Here is a 17,416-nt window from a genome sequence, read left to right as displayed (position 1 = left end):
ATGTGGATAGGGAAATTAATTAAAATAAAAATTAAATAAATAAAAATTAACCAAAATCAATTGGAGAGAGGTTCCATAGCAGAGAATCTGGCTTCCCGTCACCCACCACTGGAACAGTCCATTCTCAGATATTTAGGCCCCGGCACCCAGGCAGAGGAGAGAGGTCCCGTAACAGAGAATCTGTCTTCATGTCAGCAGAGAATTAGTCTGCATGTCATAGCAGAGAATGAGGCTTCACGTCAGCCACCACTGCAACAGTCCATTGGCATATATTTAGGCCTAGCACACAGGCAGAGGAGAGAGGTCCCGTAACAGAGAATCTGGCTTCATGTCAGCAGAGAATCAGTCTGCATGTCATAGCAGAGAATGAGGCTTCACGTCAGCCACCACTGCAACAGTCCATTGGCATATATTTAGGCCTAGCACACAGGCAGAGCAGAGAGGTCCCGTAACAGACAATCTGGCTTCATGACAGCAGAGAATCAGTCTGCATGTCATAGCAGAGAATGAGGCTTCACGTCACCCACCACTGCAACAGTCCATTGGCATATATTTAGGCCTAGCACACAGGCAGAGCAGAGAGGTCCCGTAACAGACAATCTGGCTTCATGTCAGCAGAGAATCAGTCTGCATGTCATAGCAGAGAATGAGGCTTCACGTCACCCACCACTGCAACAGTCCATTGGCATATATTTAGGCCTAGCACACAGGCAGAGCAGAGAGGTCCCGTAACAGACGATCTGGCTTCATGTCAGCAGAGAATCAGTCTGCATGTCATAGCAGAGAATCAGGCTTCACGTCAGCCACCACTGCAACAGTCCATTGTCATAAATTTAGGCCCAGCACCCAGGCAGAGGAGAGAGGTCCCGTAACAGACAATCTGGCTTCATGTCAGCAGAGAATTAGTCTGCATGTCATAGCAGAGAATCAGGCTTCATGTCAGCCACCACTGCAACAGTCCATTGGCATATATTTAGGCCTAGCACACAGGCAGAGGAGAGGTTCATTCAACTTTGGGTAGCATCGCAATATAATGGTAAAATGAAAATAAAAATAGGATTGAATGAGGAAGTGCCCTGGAGTCCAATAATATATGGTTATGGGGAGGTAGTTAATGTCTAATCTGGACAAGGGACGGACAGGTCCTGTGGGATCCATGCCTGGTTCATTTTTATGAACGTCAGCTTGTCCACATTGGCTGTAGACAGGCGGCTGCGTTTGTCTGTAATGACGCCCCCTGCCGTGCTGAATACACGTTCAGACAAAACGCTGGCTGCCGGGCAGGCCAGCACCTCCAAGGCATAAAAGGCTAGCTCTGGCCACGTGGACAATTTAGAGACCCAGAAGTTGAATGGGGCCGAACCATCAGTCAGTACGTGGAGGGGTGTGCACACGTACTGTTCCACCATGTTAGTGAAATGTTGCCTCCTGCTAACACGTTGCGTATCAGGTGGTGGTGCAGTTAGCTGTGGCGTGTTGACAAAAGTTTTCCACATCTCTGCCATGCTAACCCTGCCCTCAGAGGAGCTGGCCGTGACACAGCTGCCTTGGCGACCTCTTGCTCCTCCTCTGCCTTGGCCTTGGGCTTCCACTTGTTCCCCTGTGACATTTGGGAATGCTCTCAGTAGCGCGTCTACCAACGTGCGCTTGTACTCGCGCATCTTCCTATCACGCTCCAGTGCAGGAAGTAAGGTGGGCACATTGTCTTTGTAGCGTGGATCCAGCAGGGTGGCAACCCAGTAGTCCGCACAGGTTAAAATGTGGGCAACTCTGCTGTCGTTGCGCAGGCACTGCAGCATGTAGTCGCTCATGTGTGCCAGGCTGCCCAGGGGTAAGGACAAGCTGTCCTCTGTGGGAGGCGTATCGTCATCGTCCTGCCTTTCCCCCCAGCCACGCACCAGTGATGGACCCGAGCTGCGTTGGGTGCCACCCCGCTGTGACCATGCTTCATCCTCATCCTCCTCCACCTCCTCCTCATCCTCGTCCTCCTCGTCCTCCAGTAGTGGGCCCTGGCTGGCCACATTTGTACCTGGCCTCTGCTGTTGCAAAAAACCTCCCTCTGAGTCACTTCGAAGAGACTGGCCTGAAAGTGCTAAAAATGACCCCTCTTCCTCATCCTCCTCCTCCTCCTCCTGGGCCACCTCCTGTTCCATCATCGCCCTAAGTGTTTTCTCAAGGAGACATAGAAGTGGTATTGTAACGCTGATAACGGTGTCATCGCCACTGGCCATGTTGGTGGAGTACTCGAAACAGCGCAACAGGGCACACAGGTCTCGCATGGAGGCCCAGTCATTGGTGGTGAAGTGGTGCTGTTCTGTAGTGCGACTGACCCGTGCGTGCTGCAGCTGAAACTCCACTATGGCCTGCTGCTGCTCGCACAGTCTGTCCAGCATGTGCAAGGTGGAGTTCCACCTGGTGGGCACGTCGCATATGAGGCGGTGAGCGGGAAGGCCGAAGTTACGCTGTAGCGCAGACAGGCGAGCAGCGGCAGGATGTGAACGCCGGAAGCGCGAACAGACGGCCCGCACTTTATGCAGCAGCTCTGACATGTCGGGGTAGTTGTGAATGAACTTCTGCACCACCAAATTCAGCACATGCGCCAAGCAAGGGATGTGCGTCAAATTGGCTAGTCCCAGAGCTGCAACGAGATTTCGCCCATTATCACACACCACCAGGCCGGGCTTGAGGCTCACCGGCAGCAACCACTCGTCGGTCTGTTGTTCAATACCCCGCCACAACTCCTGTGCGGTGTGGGGCCTGTCCCCCAAACATATGAGTTTCAGAATGGCCTGCTGACGTTTACCCCGGGCTGTGCTGAAGTTGGTGGTGAAGGTGTGTGGCTGACTGGATGAGCAGGTGGAAGAAGAGGAGGAGGAAGCCGAGAAGGAGGAGGTGGCAACAGGAGGCAAAGAATGTTGCCCTGCGATCCTTGGCGGCGGCAGGACGTGCGCCAAACAGCTCTCCGCCTGGGGCCCAGCTGCCACTACATTTACCCAGTGTGCAGTTAGGGAGATATAGCGTCCCTGGCCGTGCTTACTGGTCCACGTATCTGTGGTTAGGTGGACCTTGCTACAGATGGCGTTGCGCAGTGCACACTTGATTTTATCGGATACTTGGTTGTGCAGGGAAGGCACGGCTCTCTTGGAGAAGTAGTGCCGGCTGGGAACAACATACTGTGGGACAGCAAGCGACATGAGCTGTTTGAAGCTGTCTGTGTCCACCAGCCTAAATGACAGCATTTCATAGGCCAGTAGTTTAGAAATGCTGGCATTCAGGGCCAGGGATCGAGGGTGGCTAGGTGGGAATTTACGCTTTCTATCAAATGTTTGTGAGATGGAGAGCTGAACGCTGGCGTGTGACATGGTTGAGACGCTTGGTGACGGAGGTGGTGGTGGTGGTGTTGGTGGTACATCCCCTGTTTGCTGGGCGGCAGGTGCCAACGTTCCTCCAGAGGCGGAGGAAGAGGCCGAGGCGGCAGCAGCAGAATAGGCCGAGGCGGCAGCAGCAGAAGAGGTAGCAGGGGGAGCCTGAGTGACTTCCTTGGTTTTAAGGTGTTTACTCCACTGCAGTTCATGCTTTGCATGCAGGTGCCTGGTCATGCAGGTTGTGCTCAGGTTCAGAACGTTAATGCCTCGCTTCAGGCTCTGATGGCACAGCGTGCAAACCACTCGGGTCTTGTCGTCAGCACATTGTTTGAAGAAGTGCCATGCCAGGGAACTCCTTGAAGCTGCCTTTGGGGTGCTCGGTCCCAGATGGCGGCGGTCAGTAGCAGGCGGAGTCTCTTGGCGGCGGGTGTTCTGCTTTTGCCCACTGCTCCCTCTTTTGCTACGCTGTTGGCTCGGTCTCACCACTGCCTCTTCCTCCGAACTGTGAAAGTCAGTGGCACGACCTTCATTCCATGTGGGGTCTAGGACCTCATCGTCCCCTGCATCGTCTTCCACCCAGTCTTGATCCCTGACCTCCTGTTCAGTCTGCACACTGCAGAAAGACGCAGCAGTTGGCACCTGTGTTTCGTCATCATCAGAGACATGCTGAGGTGGTATTCCCATGTCCTCATCATCAGGAAACATAAGTGGTTGTGCGTCAGTGCATTCTATGTCTTTCACCGCTGGGGAAGGGCTAGGTGGATGCCCTTGGGAAACCCTGCCAGCGGAGTCTTCAAACAGCATAAGAGACTGCTGCATAACTTGAGGCTGAGACAGTTTCCCTGGTATGCATGGGGGTGATGTGACAGACTGATGGGGTTGGTTTTCAGGCGCCATCTGTGCGCTTTCTGCAGAAGACTGGGTGGGAGATAATGTGAACGTGCTGGATCCACTGTCGGCCACCCAATTGACTAATGCCTGTACCTGCTCAGGCCTTACCATCCTTAGAACGGCATTGGGCCCCACCATATATCGCTGTAAATTCTGGCGGCTACTGGGACCTGAGGTAGTTGGTACACTAGGACGTGTGGATGTGGCAGAACGGCCACGTCCTCTCCCAGCACCAGAGGGTCCACTAACACCACCACGACCATGTCCACGTCCGCGTCCCTTACTAGATGTTTTTCTCATTGTTATGGTTCACCACAACAACAAATATATTATTTGGCCCAATGTATTGTATTCAAATTCAGCGGGATATAAATTTGAGGCCTAGTATTTAGGCGCTGGGTCACCGGTATGGATTTAGTGACAGAATTAGACTTGGAAATGCACAGAAGCGTGTGTGTGAAGTTATTCTGAATGACCCTATGTGCACCTTCAATATTATATACCCTTTTAGGGATAGATTTCAAATAGCTCTGATATAGCAGAAACCACTAAATTATGAAATTGCTAAATTGGGAATTGTACTTCAACCCAAAACAAAAAATGTGCTTTGACGGACACTAAATATCTTGCCCAGCAACAACAGTACAGCGGTGGGTAACGAGAGATTTAGAGGGATTTAAATTTGAGGCCTAGTATTTAGGCGCTGGGTCACCGGTATGGATTTAGTGACAGAATTAGACTTGGAAATGCACAGAAGCGTGTGTGTGAAGTTATTCTGAATGACCCTATGTGCACCTTCAATATTATATACCCTTTTAGGGATAGATTTCAAATAGCTCTGATATAGCAGAAACCACTAAATTATGAAATTGCTAAATTGGGAATTGTACTTCAACCCAGAACAAAAAATGTGCTTTGACGGACACTAAATATCTTGCCCAGCAACAACAGTACAGCGGTGGGTAACGAGAGATTTAGAGGGATTTAAATTTGAGGCCTAGTATTTAGGCGCTGGGTGACAGGTATGGGTTTAGTGACAGAATTAGACTTGGAAATACACAGTAGCGTGTGTGTGAAGTTATTCTGAATGACCCAATGTGCACCTTCAATATTATATACCCTTTTTGGGATAGATTTCAAATAGCTCTGATATAGCAGGAACCACTAAATTATGAAATTGCTAAATTGGGAATTGTACTTCAACCCAGAACAAAAAATGTGCTTTGACGGACACTAAATATCTTGCCCAGCAACAACAGTACAGCGGTGGGTAACGAGAGATTTAGAGGGATTTAAATTTGAGGCCTAGTATTTAGGCGCTGGGTCACCGGTATGGATTTAGTGACAGAATTAGACTTGGAAATGCACAGAAGCGTGTGTGTGAAGTTATTCTGAATGACCCTATGTGCACCTTCAATATTATATACCCTTTTAGGGATAGATTTCAAATAGCTCTGATATAGCAGAAACCACTAAATTATGAAATTGCTAAATTGGGAATTGTACTTCAACCCAGAACAAAAAATGTGCTTTGACGGACACTAAATATCTTGCCCAGCAACAACAGTACAGCGGTGGGTAACGAGAGATTTAGAGGGATTTAAATTTGAGGCCTAGTATTTAGGCGCTGGGTCACCGGTATGGATTTAGTGACAGAATTAGACTTGGAAATGCACAGAAGCGTGTGTGTGAAGTTATTCTGAATGACCCTATGTGCACCTTCAATATTATATACCCTTTTAGGGATAGATTTCAAATAGCTCTGATATAGCAGAAACCACTAAATTATGAAATTGCTAAATTGGGAATTGTACTTCAACCCAGAACAAAAAATGTGCTTTGACGGACACTAAATATCTTGCCCAGCAACAACAGTACAGCGGTGGGTAACGAGAGATTTAGAGGGATTTAAATTTGAGGCCTAGTATTTAGGCGCTGGGTCACCGGTATGGATTTAGTGACAGAATTAGACTTGGAAATGCACAGAAGCGTGTGTGTGAAGTTATTCTGAATGACCCTATGTGCACCTTCAATATTATATACCCTTTTAGGGATAGATTTCAAATAGCTCTGATATAGCAGAAACCACTAAATTATGAAATTGCTAAATTGGGAATTGTACTTCAACCCAGAACAAAAAATGTGCTTTGACGGACACTAAATATCTTGCCCAGCAACAACAGTACAGTGGTGGGTAACGAGAGATTTAGAGGGATTTAAATTTGAGGCCTAGTATTTAGGCGCTGGGTCACCGGTATGGATTTAGTGACAGAATTAGACTTGGAAATGCACAGAAGCGTGTGTGTGAAGTTATTCTGAATGACCCTATGTGCACCTTCAATATTATATACCCTTTTAGGGATAGATTTCAAATAGCTCTGATATAGCAGAAACCACTAAATTATGAAATTGCTAAATTGGGAATTGTACTTCAACCCAGAACAAAAAATGTGCTTTGACGGACACTAAATATCTTGCCCAGCAACAACAGTACAGCGGTGGGTAACGAGAGATTTAGAGGGATTTAAATTTGAGGCCTAGTATTTAGGCGCTGGGTCACCGGTATGGATTTAGTGACAGAATTAGACTTGGAAATGCACAGAAGCGTGTGTGTGAAGTTATTCTGAATGACCCTATGTGCACCTTCAATATTATATACCCTTTTAGGGATAGATTTCAAATAGCTCTGATATAGCAGAAACCACTAAATTATGAAATTGCTAAATTGGGAATTGTACTTCAACCCAGAACAAAAAATGTGCTTTGACGGACACTAAATATCTTGCCCAGCAACAACAGTAAAGCGGTGGGTAACGAGAGATTTAGAGGGATTTAAATTTGAGGCCTAGTATTTAGGCGCTGGGTGACAGGTATGGGTTTAGTGACAGAATTAGACTTGGAAATACACAGTAGCGGGTGTGTGTGAAGTTATTCTGAATGACCCAATGTGCACCTTCAATATTATATACCCTTTTTGGGATAGATTTCAAATAGCTCTGATATAGCAGGAACCACTAAATTATGAAATTGCTAAATTGGGAATTGTATTTCAACCCAGAACAAGAAATGTGCTTGAACGGACACTAAATAACTCGCCCAGCTACAGCACTAAGGACAGATTTAGCTGGATATAAATTTGAGGCCTAGTATTTAGGCGCTGGGTGACCGGTATGGATTTAGTGACAGAATTAGACTGGGATATGGCCAAAAAATGAACAGACTATTGCTGGTTAAATGCACTTGGTGTGACAGCTTCACCCTGATGTAGGCTTTAGCCAAAAAACAACCACACCATTGAGGGTTAAATGCACTTGGTGACAGGCGCAGCTTGCCCCTGATTTTGTATATGGCCAAAAAATGAACAGACTATTGCTGGTTAAATGCACTTGGTGTGACAGCTTCACCCTGATGTAGGCTTTAGCCAAAAAACAACCACACCATTGAGGGTTAAATGCACTTGGTGACAGGCGCAGCTTGCCCCTGATTTTGTATATGGCCAAAAAATGAACAGACTATTGCTGGTTAAATGCACTTGGTGTGACAGCTTCACCCTGATGTAGGCTTTAGCCAAAAAACAACCACACCATTGAGGGTTAAATGCACTTGGTGACAGGCGCAGCTTGCCCCTGATTTTGTATATGGCCAAAAAATGAACAGACTATTGCTGGTTAAATGCACTTGGTGTGACAGCTTCACCCTGATGTAGGCTTTAGCCAAAAAACAACCACACCATTGAGGGTTAAATGCACTTGGTCGCAGCTTGTGCTGGCGCACCACAAGACACAAAATGGCCGCCGATCACCCCAGAAAAATGAGACTGACAAACGGTCTGTGCAGCCTAAAAACAGTGAGCAATTGAGGATCAGCAGCTCAATGATCCACAGCTGCAGATCGATCAGTTAATCAAGTCCTTTGGAGGAGTTAATCTGCCTAATCTCGCCCTACTGTCGCAGCCGCAACCTCTCCCTACGCTAATCAGAGCAGAGTGACGGGCGGCGCTATGTGACTCCAGCTTAAATAGAGGCTGGGTCACATGGTGCTCTGGCCAATCACAGCCATGCCAATAGTAGGCATGGCTGTGATGGCCTCTTGGGGCAAGTAGTATGACGCTTGTTGATTGGCTGCTTTGCAGCCTTTCAAAAAGCGCCAAGAAAGCGTCACAAAAGCGCGAAGAAAGCGACGAACACCGAACCCGAACCCGGACTTTTACGAAAATGTCCGGGTTCGGGTCCGTGTCACGGACACCCCAAAATTCGGTACGAACCCGAACTATACAGTTCGAGTTCGCTCATCCCTACTTACATATTAATTTGCAACTTTTCAGGAAACTGGGGTAGAAGCTTAAAAAAAAATCGCACCTTTTAGCTCTACATGGTCAGTGCAAGAAAGAGATGGAGCTCTATTTTCTCTTGCCCGATTTCTGTAAGACTATTTGTATCTGGAAAAAGCACACAGTCTTGTCGGTTTTCTATCCCTTTAAAAAATGATATTTCAATACAAGGATTGCGCTGAACATTTTTACCATATGAAAGCTGACTTTACTATTGTTTACTGACACTATGAGAACGCTTCTAGCTTTAGTAAGGTTGTAACGGAGTTGGTATCTTTCCAGCATGTGTTAACCACAAATCCCACCTTGCTTGTTATTTAACAACAACTGGAAAGCCACAGTTTCCCAGTGTCTGGATTTTATGGCAGTCTACCACTATTTCTCAGCCGTTGCTGCACACGCCCAATAGTCTTTTAAAGGTAAAAGAAAAAAACAAATCAGAATACAGAAATCCTAACCTCTGACCTTTAAAGTGTAAAAAATGCAGGCTGAGAAAGATGGAGAAGTTTTAACAGAAATCTCAATCCCACCTGGAGCAAGCCCCGAGTAAATTCTTAACATTGTCCACGACTCCATTACATTTAATCCACAAGTGCTGGAAAGGATTACACAAAAGGTGAGCTGCACAAAACAATGCAGAGGCCAAATGCAAGATGCTCAGCACAAGATACAAGTTTGCCTTTGTTTTTTCATAATGTGATGAGTACAATAAACACAGGTAATATGCGGTTACCAGCATTCCACATTCACTTTGCTTTGATTTGCTTGTTTTCACAAGAGACTGTCAGCTCAGCAGTATCCAGTCAATAAGGCTTTGTGGACCTTCAGCATTCACTAGTATTGCAAAAATGATTGTTTTTGCAGGACATTTGAAATACGATCAGATTTTATTATTTAGTGTGTTCTAGATTTCACATTATGTGGTTCATGTTCATTTGTAGATTGTAAGGTCTCTCGGGCAGGATCCTTTCCCCCTCTGTACCAGTTTATTAATATGTTATTGCCTATTGTACTTGTGTTTTTGTATTATATATGTATACCCTCTGCTAGATGTAAAGCATCATGAATTAATGGTGCTTTCGAATAAATATTAATAACAACAATTATTATTATTATTCATTTAGTCTGTTTTGTTAATTTTAATGGTAGAGCTTACAGCCCCTGGGATTTCTAGCCAGTCTCCAATACCAGTACCCTCTGGGTTATCCATGGGTTATGTCTGGGTTATCCAGGGGTTATGTCTGCCTCTGAGCACAATTTCAAAGTTAGAGATATGATTTACATAAAACGTAAATGGAGCGGTCTAGTTTACAAAATCTTCTGTTCAAGACCCCCATCTAATAGCCAGAATGGGGAAGAGCAAACAATGTGTGATTTTTCCTATGTTGGATATACAAGGAGATTAGAGTCTTGATATCCAGGTTCCCCATAGTCCGCCATACAGTGGATAGCTCTGTGCCGAAAGTGGTCTAGCTTGGATTTCTGGGAGATTACAGCAAAAGCCTTCAGAACTGTCAATGTGGCTTTGTAATAGTTTAGAATATAATGCAGTCTGTAACTCAATATCAGATAAGTAATATAATGTATAGAGGTTACTCAAATTTCCGTAAAATGGCATTTAAAGTTGAATGCAAATTTTAGAAGGTGAGGGGACTTCCAAAACTGTAGTATATATTATTGCATTAATTATTTGGAACTAGTCCTACCTTTAGGCAACGTTAGGGATGCTCACCTTCCCCCCCCCCCCCGCCCCTTTCCTTCCCTCGGACCTTCCTACGTTTACCTTCCTCTTTTTGTTTGTTATTATGTGATCTGCATTTTCTCATACGACTGTACTATTTCAGATGCATTCTTGTATTGGCGCCCTTGTAGGGCAAGTAAAGATTGTACGTCCTTACTGCTGTAAAACCAATAAAAACAATTTAAAAACAAACAAAACTGTAGTATAAAAGGCTATCTATTGAGCATGCACATATCACTGCTTCAATTTTAATGCTACTTCTTTATTCGTATGTATCTACATTTTCAGAATTTGTATATGTTTGTGTAGTTTATATCATATTATAGTATAATGAATTCTGTTAACAGCGCCTGTTGCTGATCATTCTGTAGAGTGCTGAGATACTGAAAACTGTTTGTAGCTCTGCTGATTTTTAACTTCTGAGTGACAACTGCGGTCCACAGGATTGCACATAACTTTGTATATTCCTATGGACTGTAGCTGGTTACTGATATATCAGTCAGTAGCTCTACAACACAAGTCCTACCTGTGAACCCAACAGTTTCAGCAGGACTGTCCCAATCGCAAGAAGATATCGGGGTAGAGAAAGGTAGAGAAGGGTGGGCAAGTGGTATTTCAATATGTCTAAAGGGAGTCATACACAATAGATTGAAGTTGGGTGATGGTTGAACAACAGTTTAACAAACAGAAATCTGGTGAGAGATCATTTCGCAGACACGGCCACATACATTTTAGTCCATACTGGCCATTACAGTTGTTTATATATGTTCAATAGGAACATTCTTTCAAAGAAACATCTCTAGTCCACAAATTATCCTTTTTTGAATGAAATATCTTTCATCCGACTTTTGGCTGAAAATGTTAAGCACAGACGACTTCTTTTCAGATGATAATGTCAGCTAAAACGATTGTTCGTTGGTATTTTTCAACTGAAGAATATTATTTTTTGTAACCTTTAATAAAAAATAAAAATGTTAAAGTCGTTTCTGCAGACAGGAACCTACATTATCAGATTTGCCTCTCCTGTTCTCATCTATAGAAACCACCTTGCCACTGGTAGATGGGTCCAACATATCATTTTGATGAAAAATGTGCACAAAGAACTTCAAAATTTCAGGTATAGTAAGTATGGCAGTAATGCAATTCAGATTGACGCATGTTTCCAGTTTCTGCAGGTGCATTGAGCTTTGTGCCGCTACATATAGTGCTTGCTTCAAGGGACAGTCAGGAAGCTCTGAAATCATTGGGTTCGGTCAACATTAATCTGATGTGTATAGCCAGCTTAATAAAGAAAATGAATGGTAAGAGGATTTCCATGTATTGCTGATTTAGTATTAGTAATCTTCATTTCTCTAAAGCTGCTTTGGGGAGTTACTATCCACACCCATTAAGTACATAAGTCTACAAATTGGCTAATACAGATTATAAACTAGTCCAATTAGCACAATTGTCCACAGGTGCCTTTAGTACAACACCATAATAAAGATGTTTATATACCAATAATGTAAGAAAGATATTTTCATCTTAATGTGATTAACATAAAAATTCAACCACTAGCCGCTTGTGTGCGTATCTACAAACTGCTGTAGGAACAACTGAATCTTCTATATAGATTTTTATTTTATTTTTATCTGGGGGGCATAGAACCTATATACCAGTTTTAACGCTGAGGACATGACTCATTAACCATAGATTAGCCATGTATTTGTATTGATGAATTAAAGGGATGTCTCATCATGACAACTCCTTAAAATGAAGCTGACCCTGATCCACTTGTGACCACCCATCCATTGTGCCTGCAGCAACTGCTGGACAGGAGATGTAGTATACTATGGGTGCCGTTCTTTGATGTCCAAATGACAGGGGCATTACTACGGCAGGGGCATTATCAAGACAAACCCTTTAAAGCCTAATGAGCAATTGTCACTAATGATTATGAACCATTGATTGTTACGTGCGTCTACACTGTGAGATTGTCATTAGGAACGATTTAAACAATTGTAACCATAACCTGTGCATGTAAATGTGCCTTTAGAGAAAATCAGTCATTAGACAATTGCAGTTGATAGCTTGCAACTAGAGATTAGCGAATCAATTGTAACAAATCCATTCGTCTCATCAGTAGGGCTTCTTCACCTGTGGGGGGCTGTCCCCGCAGGTGAAGTGCCTACTTCTTGCAAGATTGATGGGGCTGGACTTGTTAGCCTGCCTCGAAGCTCCAATTAGACAACCAAGGGCAGAAGTTCTGCTTTTGTCCTTGGAGTAGCGACTGCGCAGGCGTCACTACCTGGAAGCCAAATTGCTCAGCTAATTGGAGGAGGAGAAAATTGTCAGGGCCGGACTAACAGTCCTGCGGCAGGTGAGCACTTCTTCACTTGAGAAGACAGCCCCCACAGTTAAAGAAGCACTGCTAATAGGATGAATCAATTCGTTAGACTCAATTCACTCATCTCTACTTGCAACCTGCTTATGTTGTTAGATGTTAACCACAAATGACCAGTTAATAGTCATCGACTCCATTTTTATCAAAATTCTGAACTCATTTTGAATATTTTAGAAGGAAGATCATATTTTAAAAATATTAGTCCAATTTTCTAATATGGGTTGCATTGTCCCAAGGTACGATCACATGGAGGCCATGCTACATTCGGCGGCTGTACAGGCCACAGTGAGCTCTAAACAAACGTATGCGACCACATTGTTAAATGGGTCTGTATTGTTAGTGGCTGCACAGTACTGAAGGCATCACGTGGCCATTACCAATACAAACAGACTAAACAGTGCAGTCTCATTAGAACTTGCTGTGGCCAGTATGAGCGACCCATGTACAAAGTATTGCCATGTGCATAGGTCTTCTATTACAAACCCATAAGTCCTTCATGTGTGACCACACAATGTGTACTGCCATCAGGGGCGTAGCTATAGGGGGTGCAGAGGTAGCAGTCGCTACCGGGCCCAGGAGCCTGAGGGGCCCAAAGATCCTTGTGCCACATAAAAAGACACTGGCATTATAGAAAGTGCATGCTGGTCAAGTTACCCCTCTGGTTGGAGGGAAGGGGTTAGGCCAAGAATTTGGCATGGGGGGGGGGGGGGGGTTGAGGTTTTGCCGCAGGCAGCACAAAGGCAATGTGCTTCCCTGCCCCTGGCCACAAAGCACTGAGGGAAGGGGGGCCCAAGCTGAACTCAAGCACCAGGGCCCATGAGCCCATAGCTATGCCCCTGACTGCCATACTTTGCATATCAGGTCAACTTTTTAGACCCAAGAGTAAACAAAAAATACACTATTATACTAATGGCCCTTCAATACTGTTAGTTATTTGATGGTGTACATGACATGGAAGGCAGTGAAGTAGACGACTCAACTGATCTCCTAGAAATTAAAGGGGTCCAGCAAATGGCATTTATTATGTAGAGAAAGTTAATACAAGGCACTTACTAATGTATTGTGATTCTCCATATTGCCTCCTTTGCTTGCTTGATTAATTTTTCCATCATATTATACAATGCTCATATCCAGGGGTTATTATCACCGCTGCAGGGCAGATACGACGTGGATGGGATGGGAGCTGCTGCTCATGTATGCCTGTGCACGCTCCCACAATCCCGGCCACGGGAGGGACCGGCACTTTTTCCTATAGTGTGCAAGCACGACCACCACTGCTGGATTACAGGGTAGTGGTAACCCCTGAAAACGTGCAGTATATGGGCAGCACGATGGCTCAGTGATTAGCACAGGTGCTTTGCAGTGCAGCTAATCCAACCAAGGACAACATCTGCATGGAGTTTGTATGTTCTCCCTGTGTTTGGCTGGGTTTCCTCAGGGTTCTCCGATTTCCTCCCACACTCCAAAGACATACTGATCAGGAACTTATATTGTGAGCCCCATTGGGGACAGCTTGATGCTAATGGATGTGATTTGCTGATGTCACACAAGCCATTTAAATATCTAGTCTTACAGATTGAGACAAAGCGGCCAGCTTGGCCTCGGGTCAGTTGAAGTAAATCAAATCAGAGACTAGAAATGACAGCACACTGTAGTAAAGTGATATCATCCCCTCTCTTTTTCACACATATAATGATTTCAAGTTACCCTATGGGTGCTGCCACACGTCGATGCTGTGCTGCATTTTTGGTGCTGCAAAACAACAACTTATCTGTGTTTATAGTATGTTTTCTTCCAGTAAAGGGAAAACACAATTACCTTAATGTAACTCTATTTTGTAATGCATATAATTCAGCCTTGCTGTGTGTTTTCTTTTAGCTGGAAGGTATATTGTTGCATTGTTGCATGCTTTTTATGTTTTTTTTTTGTTTTATTTTGTTAATGGACCAGCAGTCTCTGATAGCAATGGACATGTTGTGCTAGACAACTGTTCACATGGTGCAGTACTGCATGGTGGCCTTTGTTTTTGTGGCGCTGCGCTGGTGGGTCGGTGAGACTCAGTGCCATGGGTTGCATTGTCAGATAGCAGGGTTGCTATTTGGCCTCTGGGTCCTGCCACCTACTAGGGCAGTGCCGCTTTGTCACCGCGCTATGCTGCGCCTATTAGTCAGAGTAGGTCCCACTCTAAGAGGCGACCTTGGCGTGGTGAGTGGGCTTATGCCTTTTGATCAAAATGTACACTAATCCCTCTGGTACAGCATGCAGTATGGGGCTGTACACTTGAACATGGCGCTGAGAAGTGAGTTTAATTAGATCAAGGCGTAGCACTGTGGATGTGCGATCCAGTTATTTTTCTCCCCTTGATATATGCATGTTTAACTTTCTTCTTTATTCCTAGTATCAGCACTCCTCCCATTCGGCACAGGTGGTTTTAATTTAGCAGGAGTCTGCATATAAGTGTTAATGGATCAGCAGTCTCTGATAGCAATGGACATGTTGTGCTAGACAACTGTTCAGATGATGCAGTACTGCGTGGTGGCCTTTGTTTTTGTGGCGCTGGGTGGCATTGTGGCAGTGTGGTATGGGTGGCATTGTCAGATAGCAGGGTTGCTATTTGGCTCCTGGGTCCTGCCACTTACTAGGGCAGTGCCGCTTTGTCACCGCTCTATGCTGCGCCTATTTGTCGGAATAGGTACCACTCTAAGAGGCAACCTTGGCGTGGTGAGTGGGCTTATGCGTTTTGATCAAAATGTACACTAATGCCTCTTGTCCCACATGCAGTATGGGGGGCTGTACACCTAATATTATGCTGAGAAAAGAGTTTAACTAGATCAAAGCATAGTATGTGGATGTGCGATCCAGTTCTTTTTCTCCCCTTGATAAGGATGACATAAGGATGAGGCCCCTTTACACCGGCCTACTAAAAATGTAATTATCTGAAACGGACCATTTTCCCCCCAAAATTGCCTGCTTGTTAGAGTATGTAAAAGCTGCAATTACGTGCTGTAACCACTTCCACTGTATGGGGAAGAGAGGTCACTAGAGTGGTCACTCGTCCCCATACAGATTCATTGTTTCTGTGAAGCCGATCCCAATTGCACCAATTGTCGGCCCATGTAAAGGGGCCTTTAGACAAAAGTGTCTAAAGATGCACCAAGTCTAACATACAACATAAGCCACGGTGATACATTTGGCACATCTAGTTGAATTCTAAGCTGTCTATATTTAAGACAGTATTATTAAATCTGCCATTATCCAGACTATATTTAAGACAGTATTATTAAATCTGCCATTATCCAGGGTAGATACTGCACAATACTCAGTAATAAAGATCCTCTGTCAGCATGATCAACCCTATTAAACCAGGCATATCATCCTGGTCTTCACCCTATAACCCCTGTACATGGATCTGGACTCCATTGTGGGAGAACCACCAAGTCTTGACTAATTCTATGTTTAGTGAGAGCTGACCAAGTTGGGTCAAGATAAACGGTGCCTGAAACCAAAAGGACATACCAGAGCAAGGCCAAAGGACCAGTCGAGGTCAAGGTAGGCAGAGTTTGTTCAATCCGGTAAACAGACAGAAGGTCAAACCCGGCGGCACAAGTTTAGTAGAGAAGTCAGGCAGGACTCAGGGCAGACAGCACAGGGTCAATCCAGTAAACTGAAAGGTCAGGACAACACAATGGTGCACCTTTTTACTAGACAGGCTAAGACATTATTGTCTAGGCACTTTCCCATAGGGGAAGGTGCCTTACATAACCCAGGAAAGGCCACCATTGGCTGGAGAACAATTACGCAACACGTGTGCTGGCTTTTTGAGAGCCAGGGATCGTGAGGGTGCCCTATAGATGCAGAGAACAGCTGGCAGGTGGAGAATGGGCCAGAAGAGACTTACAACATGGAGGAATTCTGGTGGTCCACAGTGTGCAAGGGGTGAGTCATGCCTGTGGACATGGACTGCCAACATTACATTGTGACTACTGTAAGCAGTATTAAAGAGGACCTTTCATGGGTCCAAACATTATAAACACGGTATCAGGATACGTAGGGCATAGTGCAGGGATCTAACTGCACTTACTATTTTTTCTGGGTGCTGCTCCGTTCGTCCGCTGTGGCCCCCGTTGTATTCTCCTGCCTGGTATGCTAATTTTAGCATCGGAGCAATGAGGAGGAGACTGAGTATTTTTCCGTGAGCGTCTCTGTCTCTCTGGCTGTAGCGCTGTCCAATCGCAGCAGAGAGCGTCAGAGCCAGGGAGAAAGAAAAACTCACCTTCTCCATTGCTGTGACGCTCTCCACTGAGAAGGAGACGCCGATGGAGAAAGACTCAGTCGCCTCCTTATTGCTCTGAGGCTACAATTAGCATACCAGGCGGCAGAATACAACGGCGGCCACAGCGGGAGAACAGAGTGGCGCCCAAATTGTAAGTGCAGTTAGATCCCTGCACGATGCCCTACGTATCCTGATACTTCGTTTATAATGTCTGGACCCATGAAAGGTCCTCTTAAAGTAGCAGTGTCTGTGCTGGTGACTTCTGTTAAGGCTGATGGCGCACTATAGAATGTTACCTGCCTGGGATTTCCAGGCTGTGCGGAACAAAGTCAGCCTCAGGGGAAACTGTGCAAAATATGTCATTTCAGGGCTTTTATCTTCTAACATATCATTTCATTTCCATATGCCGTTAATATTAATTAAACCAAATAAA

Source organism: Bufo gargarizans, chromosome 4 (assembly GCF_014858855.1).
Source record: "Bufo gargarizans isolate SCDJY-AF-19 chromosome 4, ASM1485885v1, whole genome shotgun sequence".
NCBI classification, from domain to species: Eukaryota; Metazoa; Chordata; class Amphibia; order Anura; family Bufonidae; genus Bufo; species Bufo gargarizans.
The sequence above is the reverse complement of the archived record's forward strand: the minus strand, read 5'-3'. Positions refer to the sequence as shown.